This window comes from Protopterus annectens, chromosome 2.part0, assembly GCF_019279795.1.
Source record: "Protopterus annectens isolate FY-2018-M chromosome 2.part0, PAN1.0, whole genome shotgun sequence".
Classification (NCBI taxonomy): domain Eukaryota; kingdom Metazoa; phylum Chordata; order Ceratodontiformes; family Protopteridae; genus Protopterus; species Protopterus annectens.
Window position 1 is genome coordinate 1,704,929,234 of NC_056728.1, and position 22,462 is coordinate 1,704,951,695.

The 22,462-nt window shown below is 43.9% G+C and overlaps 1 protein-coding gene across 1 annotated transcript in view; it reads left to right on the forward strand.

The window, feature by feature from the left end:
- Positions 1 to 22,462, forward strand: part of LOC122793585 (solute carrier family 35 member E2A-like) — a gene marked incomplete in the record, with an annotated part of 983,710 nt that overhangs the window by 753,900 nt on the left and 207,348 nt on the right.

Below are 22,462 nucleotides of genomic sequence, written 5' to 3' on the forward strand. Positions count from 1 at the left end.
TCACACGAGTGCCGGTCAGCCGCTACCTGAGTATCACGTACCGAATTGAAGTTGAAGTCTTCTAAAGCTAAGTACCCCATTGGGGATCCTTTTTTCTTGCACTAACCGATGTCAGAAAAAGTTAATTGTCTCGCCTGTGGCAAGCAAATACCACACAGAGTCTTCCATTCTTACTGTTTCACTTGTTTAGGCCCAGACCACGACGTCCCCCGTTGTCGCTTCTGTGCTTTGTTCAATGCCAGAACTATCCGTCGTTGGGCCCTTATTGTAGCCAGATATTTTTGCTTACGGTCCTCGAATTCTGATATGGCTTCGGTAAGCCATCCGACAGCAGATCTACCGAAAAATCGTAAAGACAGACCGCACAGATCTAAACCTACCAACGCTTCCATTAAGCTAGTCGTCAGTTCTTCGGTCCTCAGTGAGGTGCTTTTGCAGCCCCTGATGCCCGCTTCTGTGGATTTGCAGGCCACTACCGAGACACTTTTGGAGTCCGGTATGCCGCAAAACTCTTCTTCGACCAAGGGTCCTGTGGTCATCTCTACCTTGGATGGGTCCAGAGCCGCTGAGCAGGCACTGGCTTTCGAGGAAGTCCTTCGTACTACCGATTCTCGACTCAAACCGACGTCTTCTTTCGTGACTACTGTTCTTTCGAAAACAACTGAGTTTCTTAAGCCCACGTTATGAACCACACCCAAGAAACCAACAATCCTCTCTCAGGCACCTGCTTCCTTGCCTCCGTCTCAAATGCTTAAAATGGCGGAAGACCTTATCATGCTGATCAGGGGAAGACGAGCTACCCCCTCCAAAAGGAAGAGAGATCTGTCCCCTGTAGTTTTGTTTGAATAAGAGTCCAATGACTCTGATGCATCTGAATGTGAAGACATGCAACCCCTCTCTACTTATGAGGATTCTGATGCAGAGAATTCCATCTGTTCAGCCTCTCCCCCAGAAGATTTTTCCTTTGGGGAAACCCTGCATACCTTAAGGGAGCATTTCCAGTGAGAGAGTCAAGACTACCCTCAGTCTAAAGAGAGACTCTCCAAATTCCTAGATCTTCCACAGCACAGACCCTTGGCCATCCCCCAGTTGCTGGTGTTACTTTGCTCTCCTTTCTGTTCATTTCTGTACCACCAGTGCAACCTTTGACCTATATTACTCTTCCTTTTCTTCCTTTATTGTAGACAGTCCTGGTATTAACCCATTCCTTGTACTGCAGATCCTGGATTCACTTTCATGTCTTGATAAACCTCTTTTGCACTCTCAACCAAACTGAAAGTTTGGTAAGGTAATCAAGAAAACCTGGTTTTAAGGTGCTTTCCAGAACTAAATACCAGATTTTAACGGAGGCTTTACCAGTGCTCTGTATAACAGAAGTAAGTTGCTTGTATGTCAGAGTCCTCAGCATTTGCACCACAGCGTGGTGACGCCCATATCTTGTTCTTCTGTCATTTCCCTTCCTTATGTGTACTAACCTTGAAGTGGTCTGCTTATAAACTTCTTGTCATCCTACAATTACCACGCAAACTGTGGTAGATCATGCTTTCCTATCTGTTAGCTAACTTGTCCCCTCTCTTAAAGTACATTTGTGTGTGCTTTTGTGTATATGAGCCTGTGAGCACACACGTGCATGTGTGTATATACCAAGTTCATTTGTTTTTTTTTTTTGTTTAAGAATTTTGTGAAGCAAAATTTCACCTTCATAAATTCTGTTGTTGAAAAATGACTGATTAGTCTTACCATTTTCATTGTTTAGCTTATATTTGTTTATAGGGCCTTTGGAAATTTGATTTGATTTTGTGGTTATTTATTTACTTTGGAAAATTAAAGCTGAGTCGACTTTTCAGAGCTTTCAGCTAAATAATATTAAAGTCATTTACAGTGTTTATCAGTTTATCCCAATTGTCTCTTGCCACTTTCCCTTCCCAGATAAAATCATTCAGCTCTTTAACTGCTGTCCACAACTTTGTCTCTGGTTGATAAAAATATGGCTGGCCTGTGTATAAAACTAAGGTGACCAAAACCATTTAGGCTGCTTGTATCTTGCTATATCTGTATCCATAAAACAGAGCTAGCTTCCAATTTCTCAGTTTTTGTATTACCTTTAAAGTCCCTTTCCATATATCTTTAGCTGCCATAACAATTCTTTTTAATCCATACCCCTAAGTACTTATTTTTTTTAATGCTCTGTAAATATGGGTATTGCTAAACCAATTCATGTTTGGCTACTTAATTTACAGCTATTGCCTTTGCTTTATCTTCATTAATTTTGTATTCTGAAAAGACTTGAAACTGTCTCTGAATGTTCCACAACACTGAAATGTCCTTTTCTGTTTTTTTTTCAGGTATAAAATAACATCATCTTCAAATAAAGCCAGTTTTCCTTGATTACCTTACCAGTTATATCGTTGAACTTCTGAGTCCTTTATTTTCTTTGCCAGTGGTTCTAAATATAACACAAATAACAAAGGAGAAAGAGGACACCCCTGCCTGGTTCCTCAGCTCAAGTAGAACTTATCAGAGAGGAACCAAATCACTTTAATTTTCACCTCCGATCCTTCATATTCTCCTTATCAACCTTATAATTTTATCAGGGAATGCAAATGCTTCCATTGCTCTACTCATAAAATCCCAGCTTACTCTGTTGAATGCTTTCTCTGCATCAAGACCCACCAACAACAGTGGTATTTTCTAACATTCTGCTTCTCTCTGGATCATCATCATCATCATTCTGTTGATGCAAAATGTTTGCCTCCCCTCCATAAAACCACACTGATTCAGATCTATCAATTTCAGCATCACCTTTGCCATTCTTTTATCCATTATAGATATAATCACTTTATAATCATGGTTTAGGATTAAAATGGGCCTGTATGAAGCTGGATCTGATGCGTCTTTAGCCTCTTTAGGTATTACAACCACCATTTTCTTCCAGGATGTTTGTGCTTCTTCTCCTCTTAAAATACTGTTTATCATTTTCTTCCCTTCTAGCTTCCAAACTTCCACAGGAATGCCATCTGTTCCTGGCGACTTTCATGTAGATTGGTTATACATCAAAATTTTTATCTCGGCTTCTCCTATACTTTTAGTAATTGAGCTTCATCTACGTCTAACCTTGGCAAATTTAATTCTTCTGTAAGCATTTCCATTTGTATCTTTTCTTGATTTCCTCCTACAGCAGACTCAACTTCAAATGTCGAGATTACTTTCGCAGGCCACTCAGATTGCCAGGCACAGCATTAAGTGCAGTTATGATGCTGTTGATGCTTCTTCTAGGGCAGCTGCCACTGGATTTTTATCTGTGGATATGCATGGCTTCAGAGTCAACCTAGACCTGAGTATTTTAAATCAAAAATTGTAGAGTTTTTCTTGAAGAAAGACGTACTGTTTGGCCCTCAGGCAGCCATTCTGTTGAAAACTCTCCTAGACCAAGGTAAGACCATGAAAGACTACCGACCGATCCTACTTTCCTCAGTTCCTTGATACTAAGGGATCTACAAAGCTAAATCTATCTCCTTCATTAGAAGTGACCATAGGACAGTCCAGAAACAAAGGAACCCCCCCCCAGGAAAATATATTCTGAAAAATCCCAAAGGGGACCTCCAACTGGAAAGCCACCCTTTGGAGGCAAATACTGTAACTACCCCTGCATCATCCCTCCCTCTGTCCCCAGCTCCATTACCCCTCTTTCTCAAAGGCTGTCTGCCTCTCCCTGATCAGGTAAGAGGCTATTGTAACAGACAAGTGGGTCCTCTCCATCATCAGAGATGGCTATGCAGTGTCTTGGGAAAACATTCCCCCCTCTGAGAGGCATGCATCTACCTCCTCAAAATTAAATATCCCTTTGCCTCATTTAAAGCCTCCTGAATCATGGTACCATTAGGCAAGTCCCAAAAGAATGAGTTTTATTCCAGGATTTCTCTAGTCCTAAAAAAAAGAAGAGCAGTGGAGACCCATCATAGACCTGTCCATCCTGAACGCTTACCTTAAGATACCATATTTCAAAATGCTTTCTCTTCAAACTCCTCCATCTTTTATCCTTCCACAGGCCTTCACGGCGTCATTACATATGAGGGATGCCTACCTACACATTTCCATTCTTCCTTCTTACAGGACATTCCTCAGGTTTTCCTCTGGCCCCTTGCATTGTCATTTTACTGCTCTGCCCTTTATCTTTCCACAGCCCCAAGAGTTTTCACAAAGTGCCTAGTGCCTCTGGAGTGGCTTTCTGTCACACTCAAGGAATCCAGATTTCCCCATACCAGGATGACCTGATTGAGACTCTTTCCCCAGTGATTCTTCTTCAGCATCCTCAGTTCACCCTCAGTCTTCTGACAGGTCTGAGTTTCACAGTATACTATAAAAAAAATTAAACATTGTTCCTAAATAGGACCCGGTGTTTCTGGGATGCAGACTGGACACAAAATGCATGGCTTCCAAACCCAGGAGAAGGATCTCATTCTGTCCATTTATTTCCAGGACCTGTCTTCTGCAACCTGTTGCTGTGGAAGGGAAATGCTAAGGACACTTGGATTTATAGCAACCACAATCCTTGTGTTCCACCTGGGCAGATTCTTCATGAGGAAAATCCAGTGGTACCTGAAATCTGTGTGGTCCCAGCACTGCCAACCCTTGTACACCCTGATTCCCCTCCTCACTTTTCTCAAGAAAGACCTTGTGTGGTGGAAGGGGCAGGTAAATTTCAACCCTGAATTACCTTTCATTCATCCTCCTCTTCAATAGGTTCACAAGAACTCCTCAGATGATGGCAGGCATGGACTAGATCATACCAAGTGCAGGGGAAATGGCAACCCTAGTTCTTGAAAGAACACCTCATCCTCAAATCAGGGCTCCTCTGCAAGTTCTTCAGATTTTTACACATTTTGGAGACTAGGACCACTCCAAGTGTATACAGACACCACCACAGTCATGTGGTACATAAACATGGAGGCAGCAGATCTTACCAACTTTGCAGGTTAGCATAGGAGACATGGAATTTGGCAACACAAGTAAACATCATGCTCACAGCCACATACATCCCCTCTCAGGACAGTGTGCTGGCAGACTCCCTAAGCCACTCCCTAGAGAATACCAATGAATGGATGTTGAACAAAGAGGTTTTCCAGATGATCATTCTTCAGTGTGGCACTCCTCAGATAGACCTCTTTGTTTACCAAGCAACCATCAGTTCCCCCAGGTCTGCACTGTGTACTTTTGTCCCACAGCCTGGAGAACAGATGCCTTTTCTTTCCAGTGGATAGTAAAGTTCCTCTGTGCCTTACTCCATCTGCCTCTTCTTCCAAAAATTCTTCTCAAGGTACAAAAGCAGACACCCAAACTCCTCTTACTGGCTCCGTTTTGGCCGAGGCAACATTGGTTCCTCCTGCTGTTTCACCTAGAAAAAGGAAATTACAGGAGGCTTCATCTGCAGCCAGACCTGATTACTCAGCAAAAAGGATTGCCACTCTACCCGAATCTTCCACCCATCAACTCAACCCTATGGATGATAGGATTTTAATCCCTTAAAGACGTCTCTTATCAGAAGATATGGTGTGGTACAAGTCCTATAACAGACCTACTACCAGAAAACCTTACATGGTTAAGTGGAAATGTTTTCCTTCTAGCATTGCAAACATAGTCAGGATACACTCTTAGCAGGTCCCTGCAGTATTACAGCATATCTGCAGACTTCTTTGATTAGGCTTAGCCTACTCGTCCATAAAAGCTCAGTTGTCTGCTATCAATGCCTGCCTCCCCCTTAGACTTGTCTAGACCACAGATCAAGCTTTTTCCTCAGAGGAGTTCTGCATCTTAACCCCACAAGGAAACCCATCTCTCCCCATTGGGATCTTAGTTTTGCACCAAAAAGCTTACTCTGCCTGTCTTTAAATCAGCTTCTTCTGTTTCTCTGAAATTCTTTACTAGGAAAACATCCTCTTCTTGACCCTCACCTCTGCCAGGAGAGTTTCTGAACTACAAGCTCTCATGGCCATTCTATCTTTTCTTATTTTTCACAGAGGCAGGGTGTCATTTGGGGCTAATCCATTCTTCATGCCTAAAGAACTAAACAAATTGTCTGTCATTTAGGCCATTCATCTTCCCACCACTTTTCCAATACCCAAATCAGGCAGGAAAGGATCTTTAGACATTCACAGGCAACTTATGTTTATCTGGACAAAAGAGTGACAAGCTATTTTGTATCATTTATGTCCTCTAAACTGGGAAAGTCAGTCTCCAAACAAACTATTGCAGCCTGTATTTCAATGTGCTACACGCATCTCTGCAAGACCTTGCCTTCCTGTCCTAAAGCACATTCCACTAGGGTAGTAATTTCTTCAGGAGCTTTCCACAAAGGAATAGACTCCGGGTCTATCTTGGAGGCAGCCACTTGGTCCTCTGTATACATCTTTAGCAAACACTACAGAATTCATACTTTCTCCGGGTCCGAGACAACTTTTGTTAGGTCAGTCCTGTCCAGACTGCTGAACAATTCTATTTCTCAGTAGCCGACCACCCTTGCTTCCTCCTCCATCTCTGGGAATTACCAATATGTCAGGAATACTGCAACAGTGGATGTCCTTTTATTTCTATGTTGCAGTATTCATACTGTGGGATTTCCTGCCTCAGGTGAACCCAACATTACCTCCTATACAAAAGCTTAAACCTGGCTGCTGTAGTTGCATGGAACATCACACGCAGGGCCATAAACCAGGGACCTTTAAATGTGACATCCGCACACACACACACACACACACATACACACCCAGGAAATTTTCAGCTACAGATGACGTTACTTTGACCGCTTCGCTCCTACGATCGAAGACTTCTAAAGAAGTACCCCTTTGGGGATTTTTTTACTTGCATACACTTGTTTGGTTGCTGTAGATTCCCCTTTAGCCGATGTCTGACAAAAAGAGCAAATGTAACTGCGGGTGTCAGATACCGCACAAAGACTCTCACAACCGGTGTGTGTTTGTTTTATTTAGGAAAGGAGCACGACCATAAAGCCTGCCCCATTTGCCAGTCTTTCATGCCAAACACCCTACGCAGCTGACTGGCTGTGCTTAACTTGTACTTAGAAAATCAAAGACTAAAACGCCTCACTCTCAGGATGGATCCACGAGTTGGCCGCCCAAGTTGAACAACTGAAGGCCAAGGTTTCCAGGCATTCTCCCAATGCCGCTTCGCCATCTGATGTCCCGCTGCCTACTGATATAGGGACCGGGGGGCACCTGATTTACTCCATCAACTTTGACTGTTCCTCTGGGAGAGGCCATTTCTGCGGGCATGGAATGCATGTCCACGAAGTTAGCCAGACACCAACCATAACCAACGTCGAGGGAGAACCAACACTTGGTCAGCCGACCGAGACCTCACCTGCTTCAGCCCAGGCCTCTGCCTCTCAGCCTACCCCCAAGCCCACGCCAACAAAGAAAAAACAGAAGAATAAACACTTGAGCCCCACACCTCAAGGAGCTGCAGATTGGCAGTCGTTAACAAGCTCACTAATGCAGTCCTTTATGGCTGTTAGGCCCTCAGGCCCTGCACCTACCAATATTCCTGTGCTGAGCCCCAGACCAGCCTCTGCTTCCTCCCTACCTTTAACCACTATTCATCAGGGAGAAGAAGAAAAAGAACCAGAGCAGTCCTACTCCTCTTTTGAGGAATCTATTTCCTATGTCTCTCAAATTGCTTCACCTGTAGATTATTACTCCCCAGATGAAGACTATTGAAAGAGATTCCCCATCAGAGGACATTACCTTTGGGGAAACTATTACAAAAATGAAAGAATACTTCAAGTGGGGTAGTGCCTTAATGTCAGACACTCAGAAAAGATATTTTGAACTCCTGCAACCTGAGTCACCATCCCCTTCAGCTATTCCTCCTGTACTTCCAGCTTTCCTGGATGCCTTTACCTCTTGTCTCCAAAAACCCAGATTCACAACCTCCTGCCCCTAAAAGGCCGGATAGAGTTTATAAAGTGCCTGATGACCAGAAATTTCTGGTGAAACCTCCCATGGCTGACCCAGCAGTTATTGTGTCTCCAGACAGACAGTCTAGGCAGTTACCTTCTGCTTCACCTTTGCCAACAGATACAGAAAAACCATGGACAGAATGGGGAAAAAGGTATGCACCTCCTCTACTCTTGCCTTCAGGGCGATCAATTATCAAACCCACATGGTTAAATTACGCCCTAGACCTTGTCTCTCAGGCTTCCACCCCAGACTGTCCAACCAAAGCTGACATTGCATCCAAGCTGTCTCTAGCTGCACAAGTAGCCAGACACTCAATAAGGTGCAGTTATGATGCAGCAGAGGCTTCAGCCAGGTCAGCTGCCTTACGCAGATACTCTTGGCTTCACCTAAAACCTCTGCTAGAGGATTTTAAATCCAAAATCATGGATGCTCCTCTGGACCACAACTTTTTATTTGAGAAAAACTCGGCAGAACTTTTCAAAAACTTACAAGAGAAAAGCAAAGAACTACAGGACCTTAAGCATCTGCTGGTGTCCCCCATCCCTAGATATTATAGGAACTACCCAGCAAAAACATCCTTTGTCAGAAGGACTCCTTCAGCATCACATCCTTCCTCCTCAAGGCCCCACAGGTCATCTAGGAGATGGCCTTACTCCAGACCTCTCAACTCTCGGCCACCAGCCAAGCAGCCCTTTCCAGACAGAAGGGGGCCCCTCTTCAGCATGTCTGCCCTGCTAAGCTACCTCTGTCCACCTGCCTTACCCACTGCCATCCCTTCTGGAAATCCATCACAGTAGATGTTTGGGTTCTTTCCATCATCCAAAAAGGGTACTTCCTAAACTGGAAGGAAAGACCAAATCCTAAAAGAATCCCTTTCCCTCCAAAAATCAGCTTAATCTATTCCCTCTCATTCTGAAAGAACTCCTGACTCAAGGAACTATAGAGCCAGTTCCCTCCGGACAGGAAGGACAAGACTTCTATTCCAGTCTCTTCTTAGTTTCAAAAAAGGATGGCCCTTGGAGACCAATCCTAGACTTGCCATATATGAACCTGTTCCTGAAGGTTCCCTCCTTCAAGATGCTTTCCCTTCAAACTCTCCTATCCCTCATCCCCTCCCAAGCCTTCATGGTCACCCTGGACCTAAAGGATGCTTACCTGCACATTCCTATCAGGCCATCCTACAGGAAATTTCTGCACTTTGCTGGCCACTCTTTACACTGTTTACACTCTTGCCCTTTGGCGTGTCTACGGCTCCCAGAGTTTTTACAAAGTGCTTGGCCCCAGCCATTGCCTATTGCGGAACCAAAGCAGTCCAAATCTACCCTTACCTGGACGACATTCTCATTCTGGCAGAATCAAAGTCCACCCTACAGAACCATCTCAGGTTCACCATGACTCTCCTCCACAACTTGGGATTCACCTTGAAACTTCAGAAATCCTCTTTGCAACCTCAACAGGACAAAGTGTTCCTAGGCTGCAGGATAAGGACAGACCTGATGAGATCCTTTCTCCCACCAAAGTGCAATCCCTCTCCAACCATTTTCCGAACCTACTTTGAGTCTCATCTGTCTGCAAGACAGTTTCTACAAGTTCTAGATCACATGGCAGCCACTATTCCCATGCTCCCAGTAACAAGGATGCACATGAGAAAATTCCAGTGGTACCTAAAGAATGTGTGATCTCAGAGCCAATATCCACTAGACAAACTGATTTCCCCTTCCACCCTGCTTTAAAACAGAGCTGAAGTGGTGGATTCAGCAAATGTCACAAACAGGGCATTCCTCTGCTTCTCCCTCCCACCACTCAATCCATACACACACATGCATCAGACCTAGGGTGGGGGGCAGCATTAGAGAACTTCAGGGTACAACAGTGTTGGGCCCCTGCCCTGAAAAAATAACACATCAATGTCAGAAAAATGACTGCTGTCATGCTGCCTCTAAAAGCCTTCCTTCCCATCTTACAACCAGGGCTGCTCCACATTATAACAGACAACACAACTGTCGTGTGATACCTCAACAAACAAGGAAGGGACAAAGGCATACCAGTTATGCCAGATAACTCTACAAATCTGGGATCTGGCAGCCATCCACAACCTTTTTCATCCCCTCTCAGGAAAACAAACAAGCGGACTTGCTCAGCAGAACATCCTCTCTACAACACGAATGGATATTGCACAGGGATACCTTCCTAGACATCGTCCACCAGTGGGGCACACCTCAAGTGGGATCTGTTTGCCTCCCCCCAGAACAGACAACTAGACAAATTCTGCACCAGCCTGGAGAGTGAATGCCTTCAGCTTTCCATGGAAGGGAATGTTCCTGTACGCCTTTCCTCCCTTCCCTCTAATACAAAAGGTCCTTCTGAAAATCACGAAGGAACAACTAAACATCTTGCTGGTGACTCCCTGTTGCCCAAGGCAATACTGGTTCCCCCTTCTTCATTCCCTAGCCAAGGGCAATCACCACAAGTTACCCCACAAGGTGGACCTACTAATGGAACAAAAGGGATCTCTCATTCACGCCCATCTGTTATTGCTACACCTAACTCTTTGGGTGATCAACTTCTGATCCCTTTCAGACAACACTACTCAGAGGACATGTTGTCAGTCTTAAGGGAGGCCAGGAAACCAACTACAAGAAAAAAATATTTGTCTAAATGGCAAAGATTCTCAAAGTGGTGTTCCCTTAAGGACAGGGACCCTTAAAAAGTATGGTATCAGCATCATAACTAGAACATTACAATTTGAAGTTGCAGTTATATACATACATACGTATACGTATGTGTGTGTGTGTGTGTGTGTGTGTGTGTGTGTGTATATAGATATAGATAGATAGGTAAATCTAGATATATGTCTATACACACAAACACACACACACAAGAAAAAGAAACTTCCTGTCAGGAAGTCCATTGAGTAGTTAAACATAATATAGTGAAAGTGGTGAGCAAATGATCAACATGAAATTATCTTTGCTGACTTTATGATGTGAAACATTACCCTCCCTCCCCCCGACAAGGCATATTATGTTTAAGATTATTGGGAGAAATGTTTATTTTTCATGTGGAATCACAATTAATTCATTCATTGTCTGCAAGACTGCCTGGCTCAGAATTTTGTGTTGTTTTTTAAAAGCATGCAGTCTTCCTCAGAGCAGCCTTCAGTGTTAGGAGTCCCTGTTCAGAAGAGGAGAAGGAACCACCCTTTTAAGGACTTCAGTTCCTCTTCCTGTGAGGAGGATGAGCTGGCATATGTTTTCCAGATCTTTTCCTGCTTCAGTTGTAACTCCACACATACTCTGACACAAAGGAAATCTAATAATATACTAGCTAACAAATTTAGTACAAATTTTATATGCCACCCACAGTTATAGCTGTCATAGATTCCATAGTCTCAGCCACCCCCTTTAATAACACCATACCTGGTTACCTGGCTATCTGTGCCAAATATGGCCTTTCTGAACCCACTACTTAAACTCTTAATCTAAACCTCCCCACTCATTACATTCGTGAAGCTTGGAAAACAGCTGTTGTAATGCCATTACATAAGGATGGTCCAACAACAGACCCTGGTAACTATAGACCCTTTACTGTCACTAGCCTCATATGTAAAGTTAGTGTGTATTATCTCAGACCAATAATCTGGGCACTAAAAATCTCACAACCCTGGACCCTCATCAATTTGGCTTTGTCAAAGGAAGGTCCTGCTTGTCTAACCTCATTAATTTCTTTGAGAAAGTAACTTAAGTAGTGGGTAGTGGTTATGCAGTGAATATAGCATATCTAGATATGGCCAAAGCCTATGACTCTATTCCCCATGCAAGCATTATTGATAAATTTTAAAATATGAGTATAAATCTTTATATTGTGCGATGGATAGCTAACTAGTTATCTGACAGAACCCATATGGTTAAAGTATCAGGTACCACTTCTGAAAGCAAAACAGCTGCCAGTGGTGTACTACAGAGCTTAGTTTGGGCCCTCTCCTATTTAGTATGTATTTCTCAGACCTTCAGGACAGTACTTTTGACTTATGGTTAACTAAGTTTGCAGATGACTAAAATGGATGTTATTATTTGATCTTCAACTGAATTCACAGTCGCTCCAAGATGCCTTAGTCCTGTTAACAGTTGGTGCAAGGACAATGGTCTCAAATTAAATGTTAAAAAAAAAAAAAAAAAAAAAAAAAATAGCATAATTTGTTTTGATAAAACAGTTTCACTTAGGTTCATAGGTTCATACTAGGCTATCTGCCCTAGGGCATTTATAAGCCTAGCCAGAATGTGTTTGGCTTTCGCCACCCATTTTAAATTTATTTTGCTATGCCCTTTTTCAAGGTTAGTATACTGTGCCTCTGTCTAACAGTGACACAGAAGTGATACCCAGGGTAAATCTATGATCTCCCATCAACTCATCAAGATTCTTCTTGAAGAGAGTCAGTGAGGGACTCTGCCTAACCTGGACTGGGATTTTATTCCAGAGTGAAGGGAGCCTCTGAGTTATGAATCTGTCCCTCCAGCATGTCCTATTTATTTCAGTGCTGAGGTTCAAGTCTCTCGAGCGCGTAGCTCGATGGGATTTGGATTTTCTGAGGTGCAGCATGTCCATTAATTCCGGGTTGGACATGGCTTTATACGTCAGGCACAGATCGCCTCTGAACAGGCGGTATGCCACTGAGTAGAGCTGGAGTTTCTTTAACCGGGCAGCATATGGCATCTGTTTGAACCCTTTGATCCTCTTGGTGAGGTACTCTTGGGGTCTTTCCAGTTGCTGCAGGTGTCTGGTAAGGTACATCCCAAAAGGGGCATTGTACTCAATTATGGGCCTGATGAGGGATGAGTAAAGAGGCACGATGACCTCCCCTGATCTAATCCCTTCATGATTAGGTGGGCTATATAAAATGTTTTTCTAACCACTTTGGCCACGTGGTTATCAAATGAGAGATTGCTATCAATTTGGGCCCCCAGGTCCCTAATTACTTCTTCTGTACTTAATGGATTACCACCTACGTGGTAATTTGTGGGCACTTTGTTTTTGCCAAAGGGGATAACTGTACACTTTTTGGCATTTAGCTCGAGGCCATGGCTCTGGCACCAGTTGTCTGTTTCTATGAGGCCCTTTTGGAGGATGCTTGTGTCGGCTGGAGAGCCGATTATGGCGCCCAGTTTGCAGTCATCTGCGGACTTGGTCAGCCACAGTCCTTCCGTGTTGGCCTGTACCTCCGAGAAATATATACCGAACAAGAGAGGTCCCAGGACTGAGCCTTGTGGGACACCACTTGTAACTGGTTTGGAGTCTGACATGGCTCCAGCAATTCTAACCATGTGGGTTCTGTCCTTGAGCCAGTTTGCAACCCATCTAGTGACATAGGGGTTTATATTTAAGCTGGTGAGCTTATCTATAATGCCGGAGTGGGGTATTGTATCAAAGGCTTTTGCGAGGTCCAGGTAGGCTGTGTGGACCACCTTCCCCTCGTCAATGGCCTTGGTGACTGTTTCAAAGAAATCAACCAGGTTTAAGAGGCAGGATCTGCCCTTAACAAAGCCGAACTGGGTAGGAACCAGTGTCTGTAGGTCCCCAATGTCTTTATTTATGAGGTCCATGATGATTCTTTCCATAGCTTTGCAGACCAAGCTAGTCAGGCTTATGGGGCGATAGTTTCCAGGATCCGTTGAAGCACCACCTTTATGGAGAGGGACCACTTTTGCTGTACACCACTCTTTGGGCACATATCCTGTAGTAAGGCTGAGATTGAGCAGTAGTTTTAGGTTTGGGTTTAGCTCTTCTTGGAGTTCATGTAGGACGCAGCCCGGGACACTGTCTGGTCCCATTGATGCTGTGTTTTTTGCTTTGGAGAGGGCGGCTCTTACCTGAGCATCTGAGATGTCAGGGGGGCAGCACTCTGCTGGGATAGATATTTGTCCTTTTGGTGGGGGGGGGGGGGGAGTTTGCACTGAACCTGTCAGCTAGGATGTTGGCAATGTCTGTGGGTTCAGTGTATTTTTTGTCATTTTGGACTAATTCTGAGCATATCTGGGAATTGCCACCCAGGTTCCTAACATAACTAAAGAAAGCCTTGTGATTATCCTTAGTGTCCTGTGCAATTTTTCTCTCGAAGCTGGCCTTAGACAATTTTATGGGTGCCCGTAGTTTTTTGCCAATACTGATCAGTGATGCCTTCCCTTTTTGAGATTTTGCTCTATCATTTAGTAGCTTCCTCCTTCTATTGTATAGTTTGTTTATGGCTGGGGTCCACCAGACAGGACGTCTGCCTTTGGAGGATTGGGTCTTGGTTTTATTTGGGATCGCATGATCCATGCATTCCTGAAGGTGTTCATAGAATGCATTTATAAAGGATTCTGCGGTCTGGGCCGTATTTTCCACAGGCCTGGGGGCTTTGAAGGATTCCACCTCGGTTTTGAGGAGTGTGAAATTTGCTTTAGAGAAGTTTTTCACTGTGGTTTTCTGGGCAGGGGGTGGGGTCAGGATGTGAATATCCAGTGAGATTAGTTTATGGTCTGATCTTACCAGTGAGGGATACACTTCTGGTCTGGAGCATAGAGTACCCATGTTGGTGATGATCAGGTCCAGTATGTTTTCCCCTCTTGTGGGAGTGGTAACCAGTTGTTCCATAGCATTTGAGTTTATAAATTCTAGGAACCTTTGGGCTAGGGTGTTGGAGCTAGAGTAATGCTCCCAGTCTATGTTTGGGTAGTTGAAGTCGCCCAGTATAATGGTGTTTGGAGAGACCTTCATATTTTCCATTGTTCTCAGAAAGGCCGAGTGGAGTTCTTGGGTTTGGGAGGGTGGTCTGTAGCAGGCTATAAACTGGATGGCAGTTTTACCCACTGTTAGTTGCACATGGATAGTCTCTGATGCTTCGTGCTTTGCCACCAACCTGGAGGTGTGGGTATCTTTGATGAATATCGATACTCCCCCTCCTTTTGTGGTTCGGTCCAAGTTTTGGGGCCGAAAAGCATGGTATGAGGTATAAACTGGTAGTGCTAGGGTGCTCTCGGGAGCCCTGAACCAGGTTTCTGTTACTGCACAGATATCGATGTTCTCCATGCTAGGGACAGTTTCGAGTGCGTGCATCTTGAGGTTTAGACTTCTGGCGTTGAGTAGCATTACTCTTAGTTTCTTATCCCTTGTGATACCTATGGAGGTTGGTTTGTCTTTTGAGTTTTGCCTAAAAAAGGCACAATGGGGGTAGCAAGAGCCTTTGCCAATATCTGAAAGCCCAGGGGTGACAGGTGCTAGCCGTCCCTAGTGAAGCATCATGGCTTGTCGAGCATATCATTCCAGGCTGACAGGCATTGGATCCCCTTTGAATGACACCAGTACTTAAGCCAATTGTTGAAATTGATCATCTTGTCTTCATATTGTGGCATCATTCTTGGTGAGGGTAAGATGCTACTCAGGGTCAGGGTCATACCGGCCTGGGCTACATGCTCAGAGAGCTCCTTTATGTCTCTCTTCATGTAATCCAGGGAGGTACATCTCAGGTCATTTACACCAGCATGGACAATGACCGAGTCATATTTGTACTTGCCTTGGAGTGACCTGAGTACTTGTGTTATGTGGCGGATCCTAGCACCCAACAGGCTGCTCACCGTGACCCTCTCCTTGTTCAGCCTGGTGAGCGGGACGTCAGTGTGCCTGACTTACTGTATAAGAGACTGCACCCCTCTAATCAGATGCTGTTGTAAGGGATCTGGACACACTTCTTGATAATTCCTTATCCTTTAACCATCATGCTTCCACAGTAGGTCTGAAAGCTTTTTATTTGACCCATCTAATTTCCAAAAGCATCTCCACTAGATCCAAAGAAGTCTAAATTCCCCTTGGTTCATATGTTATCAGACTCGTTATTGAGTATAACACACCGTCTGATATTGTTAATCCTCGTTCAGTCATTACGCCTGGTTTATCAGTTCCAACCTCGGGCCCGAGCCGGCTATCTTCCAAGCTCGCGACAGCCACAAACTCTCGAGCTAAACTCTTACCCATGATTCCCCTCTCCCTGTTACCTCAGATTTCATTTGCCGCGTCGCCATTCAGTCGTGTCAAGCCACTTCTCTTGAGCTAAGTAAATCTCTTTGATAATACTACATCATATTGCAGTTATTCTCTGTTCTAAATTTGTTGAATAGTTATCTCTTACAATATCGCATCTAGAAACTCCTTTTTGGTTTTCTTTTCTAGCTCTTCTTCCTTCTTACCATGAGGTAACTTTACCATCGTTGGTAAATTTTCCTGTTTTACCTTTGGGTATCTCTTGTACCATTGTTGGTACCTTCTTCCTTTCATTGCAGAGAAAAAAGGTAGTCCGGGATTTAAAAGATGTGTGGATTGTGGGCATAAATTGCCTATTTCAGATGCATATGCATTATGTGTTTACTGTTGGGGTGTGCCTCACGTGACTGTTGACCCGCCTTGCGGGATTTTTGCTAATTTCTCTAACAGGACTTTGGTGGAAAGGAAAAATAAGCTCTGCATGGCATCGATTCCAGAGCACAGAATTTTAAGGATAAGACAACAACTCATACCCATCCTTTCAAGGGAAAGATCGACAGCACATTCTGTTCTCCAGCTGTTGGGTTCCATTGCAGCTTCCATCACCATTGCCCTCTCGCGAGGTTTCACATGAGGCTTTTACAATGGTTACTACTCACCCAATGGTACCCTTTTCAATTTCCTCTCTCATCCCAGATTCGGATGTCTCAGAGATGCAAACAAGACTTGATTTGCTGGATGTCACAGAACCCATCACAATGGTCTCGCACCTTCACACCCCAACAGCCCAAAGCCACAGTGACCACGGATGCCTCCCTGATGCTGGGGGCTTTTTCAGAGGAAGACTGTCCAAGGCACTTGTTCAGACCTAGAGGTTCATCTGCATATAAATGTCCTAGAACTGAGGGGGGTGCTTCTAGTGTTGCAAGCATTTCATCCCCTCCTTCCGTCAGGGATGATTGCAATACAATCTGACAACATGGCTGTAGTCTGGTACATCAGCAAACAAGGCGGAATCAAATCCTACCCACTCCGTCAGGAGGCCATGAGGATATGGCACTGGGCGATAGCTACCAACCGCTTTCTTTTAGCAACGCACATTCCCGGGAGTTCCAACGTGATAGCAGACAGATTGAGCAGGCACATTCTGCAACCACACGAGTGGTCTCTAAATCCTCTTATAGTGGTGGATATTTTAAACCGCTAGGGTTTCCCTTGCTGCGACCTTTTTGCATCCCCAACCAACTACACGTGCAGCAATTACTTCACCCTGATTCCCCCTCGGGGGCAGTCACCCAGGGATGCTCTAGTCCACGATTGGCCCTCTGGTCTGCTTTATGCCTTCCCCCTCTCCCTCTCATTCCCCAGTTCCTGAAGAAAGCCCGCCGGTTGAAGAGCAAGATAATCCTCATTGCGCCATATTGGCCTCAGCAAATTTGGTTCCCCTTCTTATGGACTCACCTGCTGGATCAACCATGGATTCTCGATCCAATTTCGGATTTGATCTCCCATCTGCAGAACCTGATTCACCTCAACCTGAACAGCCTGAAGCTCACAGCTTGGTTCCTCCACTTCCAATGATTGCCAGGCAGAGACTGATCTTTCTTCCCCAGTACATGACATTCTTCTTCCACCAGAACTACTTATCTCAGCAAGTGAAAAAGGTTTACCATTTGGCTGAAGGAAAAAGAGATGGACCCTTTTTCAGCACCAGTGCCGGTAGTACTGGAGTACCTGTCCAGTTTATTCCAATCCGGCCTATCTGCTTCTACCATTCGAGTTCATTTGGTCGCGATATCTAATTTTCACAATGGTGTCCCTGATTCTTCTCTTATATCACACAAATTATGCAAGACTTTTCTAAAAGGCGTAATTCATTTGAAACCCACTTTTAGAGAACCTAGCCAGCCATGGGATCTATCTTTAGTCCTGCAAGCATTGACTATGGCTCCCTTTGAACCAGCTTTTTCATGCGACCTCAAGTTTCTTTCTTAGAAAACTTTGTTGTTGGTCGCCATTACTTCTGCCAGACATATCTCTGAACTTCAAGCTCTATGTATCAAACAGCCTTACTTAATCTTTCATAAAGATAGTGTCATTGAGAACTAATCCTTCCTTCCTGCCAAAAGTGATCTCTGAGATGTCCATTAACCAATCCATTGAACTGCCAGTTTTCTTTCCCAATCATTCAAACAGAGGAGATTATTGCCTACATACCCTTGACATTCACACGCAACTTAGTTTCTGTCTGGACAGAACTAAGGCTTCTTGTAAATCAGATCAGCTGTTCCTGGCCTGTTCTGGTCTTAGACTTGGATGTGCTGTTTCTAAGATCACACTGGCTAAATGGTTAAAAGACTGTGTAACATTTAATTACAAAACTCATGATATCCCTCTGACTACAGCCGTTAGGGCTCATTCCACTAGGTCGGTTGCAACTTCTGCTGCCTTTCATGCTAGAGCTTCTTTACCTGACATTTGTGCAGCTGCAACTTGGGCTATTCCCCATACCTTCATCAGTCATTACAAATTGCATTTGGCCTCCAGAGGAAGAGCGTCTTTTGGTTCAGTGGTGCTCAGGAATTTCCTTCCATGAGAGCCTCCCAGGAATAAAGGTAGATGGGGGTTCTATCCCAGGCGTAAGGAATGAACAAAGATTAACAATATCAGATAAAGAAGTTATGTCTTACCATAACGTTCCATCTGTATTGTTGATCCTTGTTCAGTCATTACGACCCTCCCTCCTTCCCCCACCTGAGGCTTATAGTGGATCTCATCATCCGGTTTCATTAGGTCCTTTGACCAGAGGTAGCCTCTACATCCTTTGACTTGCAAACTCAATCTGAGGTAACAGGGAGAGGGGAATTGTGGGTAAGAGTTTAGCTCGAGAATTTATGCCTGTTGTGAGCTTGGAAGATGGCCGGCTCGGTTCCGAGGTCGGAACCGATAACCCAGGCATAATGACTGAACGAGGATCAACAATACAGATGGAACGTTATGATAAGACATAACTTCTTTTTTTGGCATGCATTTAGCTAAGCATATCACACAATTTGATTTGAGACACCTCTGAGATTCATAACTAAACAAAAATCAGTCATCTCAAAAATCTCAGTTATCAGGGAAGAGACTGGTTGGTAGCCCTTTCTCTGTACTCAGTCTCTTATAGACTCCTCCATGGCGATCCATGTCTAGCCTTTTGTGCCAAGAATGAGCCAACCATTTTGATCTACTAATCCTTTAGAGAAGTAATAGTTTATCAAGTACTTGGTTAAAGGAACTAACCCTTAATCAGTAGATCAATAGGCTGTGTTGGCATGATGGATTTCTATCCCAACATATCCCTCACTGCTGGAACAGGTTTTTTTTTTTTTTTTTTTTTTATATACATGTCAAGCAGAATAGCATCCTTGTCACCTTCAAGGTAAACCCAAATAATTGAGTGGGCAGCCTCAAATTCTCTCCTGGTCTATCTTGTTTTGCCCTACTTGAGACTAGAGGGAAATTTTGAATGTGTTTTTTTTTTTTTTTTTTTTTTTTTGGCTAGACTTGAATTGGTGTGCAGATCGAGTGCCTAGTACTTACCTATGAGCGTATAAGGACACTCTGCTCTCTGCTTTACCACCAGACGCTGTCTTATTTAGTGATACCCTCCAACTAGATGAAAGATCATTATAAATCAGAAGACAAATGGTTCACTGATGCTCAGAAAAGATATAAGTAGCTTCTGGGTTTTCCAGAGCCAGGATCTCTAGCGATACCTGTAATCATCGAGCTGTTAAACGGATACCTTATCAGTTCATCCCTGGAACCTGATTTCCAACCTCCTTAATCCCATGAAATCAGATCACTTGTACAGAATTTTGGATACCTCTAAGTACCTTTACAAAAGTCCTGTTAACTGACCTACCTGTAGTATTCCAGGATGCCAGTAAAGGGTCAAACATAGTTCAGGCCAAAATCCCACTTCCCAGAGGCAGAAAAAGTATTATACTGCACCATTTTGGAAAAAAAATCTACAGCTTCCCTAGCCTTCTGAGTCTTAAATCTGTCTGGAAGATATGTTAAAGTACCAAGAGACTGAACTTCCTCAGTTGAAGGGCAAGACTGGGTAAATTAAGAATAAGGGCCTGAAAGAGACTTCTTGAATTGTGCCACCTCACCTCTCAAATTGACAGGTACTCTGTCAAACATGGTTATGATGCTTGGTTGCAGCCACTGGGTCTGCGACTGTCTGACATCCTTGGCTGAGGAATCAGACCTTGCCACATCATCTCAAACCACTTCTTCCTAATGCACCAGTGAAAAAGGAGCTGCTGTTTAGACCCCAAGTGGAACACAGTTCATATCGTTGTCGAATGACAACAATGTTGAACGCTCAGAAGAGCAAAACCGCCAAATATCTAAACTTTTATTGTGGGGGGCTGTGCCCCCCACACCCCCTGCTAAATATATATATATACCAACTCCGAGATCGCACTACAGTGAGGAAAGGGCAAATATTCCAAGCTTCACTGTACTGCGATCCCGCAATCCATACTTCAGTATGCGGCGGTTTCACTCTTCTGAGCATTCGACATTGTTGTCATTCGACAACGTAATAGGAACCCGTGAAACAAGTGTTTGAGACAGAAGGAAAAAAGGGAAGACCATACAATCATCTGAAAGTTGCTGTACTCCTATGCTCCTAGGTAAGGCCATGGCTGTCTCACCAACTGTTGGTTTTGCCACTGAAGACAGGAAAAAGACCTTTGGTGCCTAAACTCCAAGCAGCTATGACTCACCCCCCCATTGTAATCCAGACTACCTTCCTAAGCCACTCTTCTACTTCCACCAAAACCCTAGCATTAGGTGTGAACTAAACCCTCTTTGTAGAAGAATGGGAAAACTTCACAGGACAAGCAGTCAGTAGTCGGGTTTTAGTTTCTAAAAAAATTCTTGTGTTATCCCACTAGTACCCAAGGAACAAAGACTCCTGGTTCAACCCCTGCAGCAAGACCTTTTTTGCAGGGGCCTTAGAAAGAAAGAGAGAGAGAACCAAAAGAAGAGCAAAGGATAGGTTTCTACGCAAGACTGTTTCTAGTCCAATGAAAAGAGAGACCATGAAGTCCCATCGTAGACCTATAAAGGTAAAACAAGTTTCTGAAAGTGTTAATTCTGAGGATACTAGTTTTGCAAGCATCAACTTAGGGAGTGTGGAGGCATTCAATATCTGCTGTACAGGCTGGCTGTGGAGGCATGGAAATTGATCCTGGAATCAGGTTTATATCTCAGGACATCTTCCATCCCTTCTCTGCAAACTTCCCTGGAAGACTAGCTGAGCTGATGAAAGGCAAATCGTCTCAAGTGGATGCAGGACAGGGATGTCTTTCTTGGTCTAGTCCACAGGTGGGGGGTGTGTGAGTAATAAACCTTTGTGCATCCTGAGAAAACAGCTCAGGAAATTCTATTCCAAGACACCAACTCAGCAAGCCTATGCAACAGACATTTCACCATCCTTTGGGTGGGCCTGTTTATGCACACTTTTCCTCCAGTCCCTGTTCTTACCAATATAATTTGGAAGACAACAGAGGATAGACCAGAATGCTGCCAATATCTCCATTTTAGCCAATGTAACATTGATTCTCCCTCCTATTCTGTATGGTAGAGGCAAAAGAAAACATTGCTGCTTCAGTGTGCAAACCTGTTAACTCAAAACAAGGGGTCACTCATATACCCCAAAGTGAGGACTCTAAAGCCGTCAGCTTAGATAATCTAGCTGTCATTCTCGTAGGCAAGTGTTCTTTGAGGATGTGCTTACTGTCATGATGGAAGCTAGGAAACAAATACAAGAAAATTTTGCCTAGCTAAATGGAAGAGATTCTCTCTGGTGCCGGCAGAGGACTCTGAGCCCAGCTATGCCAACATCTTTGTGGGAGGACTTAAATCTAGCCCTGAAAGCTGCTAAGCTGTACAAGTCTGGCCAGACGTCAGGCTTTCTGCAGTAGAATTCCCAAATGTGAAGTTTTCTTTGCCCCTGGGCTAATAGAGGTTTGTTGAAGAAGCATCTGTAAAAATTGAAAATGGCGTTTTAGGTTCTGCAAACCTTGGAAGCACTTTTGAGCTGTTAGGCTACTTGGTTTGGTAGTTGTGTTGTAGGGTATGAGTTGTGGGGAGGTTCTGCCATTTTGAAGAGATCTGTCCTTTGTCCAGGAACTGGACAGACTGTCTTGTTTGGTTTCCTGCAAATGCATCTATAATACTTTATTATGTGTGTAGTAAGCTTGATGTCAGAATTCAGCACCTGAAGTGGAGTACTCCAGTGGCAATTTTGTACATGAATATACCATTCCCTTTGAACTCCTGGTGGAATTCTTTGAGGTATGTATGCAGTGTTTCCAAACTATATCACATCTGCGTTATATGAATAGAATAGTTAATGTATACTGTAGTTCTGATGGTATTCTGTACCATACGTTTCACTGTCAGTAAAA